Consider the following 2,933-nt stretch of genomic DNA (forward strand, 5'->3'; position numbering starts at 1 on the left):
TATATATATATATATATATATATATATATATATATATAAAATTTTGTCCATACACAGAACAAATAGGCTTGATTCAGTTAAACTATGAGATTTATCAGGGGAAAACCGAAAGGACTTAATTGTGGTAAAGTTTAAAATGTACTAGCAGAGCCCTTAATGGATAGTGTGGCTTCGTCTTTGCTCCCTTGGATCAGTCTTTGCAGAAATGCAGCTGTTCTGTGACGAACATACTGAAGAAACCCAGTGGAAAAGGTCCACATGGAGAAATTTGCTTTACATATTCCTAATGAAGAGTCCAAAGCCACTAAGATCCCTGATCCATTGTATGAGACCTGTTTTTATCTGAAATCTTACATCATCTTCTTGTCCGTGCTACTCTCAAGTTTCTCCGTGATGTCTCTGATACAGATCTGCGTCTTCGATGGTGTTCTCTGTATCCAGTCACTCCTTTCATCTGGCAACTCATGCCCTTTGGTTCTAGGAAGTTTTCTTGATTGGTTTTCTTAATTTCTTTCCTCTGTTTTCCCTGTTTTCTCTTTCTTAATTCCTATTGTTATAGAATATGTTCTGGGCTTTATAAATGTTAACTAGAGGAAATGGGACAAGGACAGCAGTGAAATAAAGAATTATACTTTTTGCTTTATACAACCACGGTGTTGTTTGTTAATTAGCACTATTTCTCCTGCATTTATTTCTTTTAAAAGTGACAAAAATTAAAAACAGCATATAATAATTAGGGAGTGGGAGAGACTTGTGGTTGCCTAAATACTTTTCTCTCCTTTAATAGCAGAATCCTGGACAATAAACCCAAATGGAGAACTACATTCCCAGGCTTGGTATGTGGAGTGGCAGATATGTAAGTAAAAGTCACTGAGGAGGACTTTTATGAAAGCCATTTGGTCTATTTTCTGCTTACTCTCCCTCTTTCCCCTGCTTGGAATGTGGGCGTGATGACCTGAGCCCAGCAGCAATTTTATGACTTAAGGATTGAATCCATACCCTGAAGATGGTGGAGGAGGAAGCCAGAAAAAGCCTCAGCTCTCATAACTGCCTACTAGCTGCCTGACTTCATTTAAGTATCTAATTCCTTCAAGCTACTGTAGTCAAGGCTTTTTAACCAGTAGCTGGCAAGTAGTTCCTAAGGGATTCAAAGAAATTTATACTGTTTTTAACGTCTCTGAAAACAAAACCTCCCTTATTACATGTAAGCCTTATTTTTATTTCTGTTCATTTTATTTTCATTCACATGTTCAAGTATGTGCATGAAGCTGACCCAATCCCAATATTTTCCACTTCCAGTCTCATTTCCTCAGTCCAAACTCCACACTTGCACTGGTATTATCTTCTGAAAACACTTGTCAGTGTGGTATGGTGATTAAGCTCTGTAATCAGAAAAACCTATGTGCTAATTCTGCTCTGAAACCAGCTGTTTGATATGAAACAAGACAACCTCTCTTGTTTCAATCTCTTCATTGGTAAAATGGGAAAGATTGTGCCTTTCTAAACAATTGTGTTTAGAATTAAATTAACATATGTAAAGTAATTGGCACATAGAAAGATATTAAGGTAGCCTGATGAGATTGTCATTCCCCAATTAAATCCTTTTGGGACATAAGAAGAGAATTATTGAAAAAGAAGTGAAGACATAAATGAGTAATAGGAAAGGTATATAGGTACTTATATTCTTGAACAGCAAGTCTTATAAAAAATATTTTTAAAGAATTCAGGGGTGGGGGGATCCTCTTTGAAAGCTGTATTTTAGAAAAATGCACAAGATAATAGTAACATGAATTGAATAGTAGGAGCCAGCCAGTCTTTTAAATGTTTTAAATTTATGAACTCCTTTAACTATAGGATATCTCTATAAATAGGTTTCTCTTATTACCTCCACTTTATAGATGAGGAATTGGAAGTATAACAAAGGCTAATTTGCCTAAAGTCATAACGCTAATTAATGATGGAGCTGGGATTTGAACCCAAGAAGTCTGGCTTCAGGACCAACACTTTTAATCCCTATGCCCAGGGGTTATTACTGTTACACTCAAAATGTTTTCGTAAGGATTAGCTTTAATGAGTAGAGGAACTAAATGGAAATATTGGGTAATGTCAGCATTTATAAGATATTCAGGCACATTTGAAGCCCCTTTTTTCCCTAGAAGATCATGGATGGTAGAAAGTGTAACTGCCAGTGTTAACCAAGCCAAAATTAACAAATAGGCTGATTGTGACATGTGACATCAGCAACAGCAAATGCAAGTCACAAGGACAATTTGTTTTCTAGGCAAAGGGAATCCCTGCAAAATTGGAGGATTTAATGCTCTAGATATGTGTGGAACATTCTAATTACCTGGACAGAAGGACAGGTTCTACTCTGAGGAACAAGGGTAATTAAAAAAGCCTTTATTGGGACGCCTGGGTGGCTCAGTTGGTTAAGCAGCTGCCTTCGGCTCGGGTCATGATCCCAGTGTCCTGGGATCGAGTCCCACATCGGGCTCCTTGCTCATCAGGGAGCCTGCTTCTCCCTCTGCCTCTGCCTGCCATTCTGTCTGCCTGTGCTTGCCTGTTAGAACAGCCTGAACTAAGACAGTCCCATAGGAAATTAAATGCTACTGAATTTTCATAGGAGGTAATGTGCTTAATACACTATTTTAGAAAGTTAAGTAAGTAGATAATAATAGCTGGTATTTTCTGAGAACTTGCTATGGATCAATTATTTTGCCAAAACCTTTCCATGAATATTTAATTAAAAAGAGATTTTTTTCAGGGACTCAGGTGGGGCTCAGTTGGTTAAGCTTCTGCCTTTGGCTCAGGTCATGATCCCAGTGTCCTGGGATCGAGTCCCACATCGGGCTCCTTGCTCATCAGGGAGCCTGCTTCTCCCTCTGCCTCTGCCTGCCATTCTGTCTGCCTGTGCTTGCTCTCTCTCCCTCTCT

This window comes from Enhydra lutris, unplaced genomic scaffold (genome assembly GCF_002288905.1).
Source record: "Enhydra lutris kenyoni isolate GAN:26980312 unplaced genomic scaffold, ASM228890v2 scaffoldscaffold72, whole genome shotgun sequence".
In the NCBI taxonomy this organism is placed as follows: domain Eukaryota; kingdom Metazoa; phylum Chordata; class Mammalia; order Carnivora; family Mustelidae; genus Enhydra; species Enhydra lutris.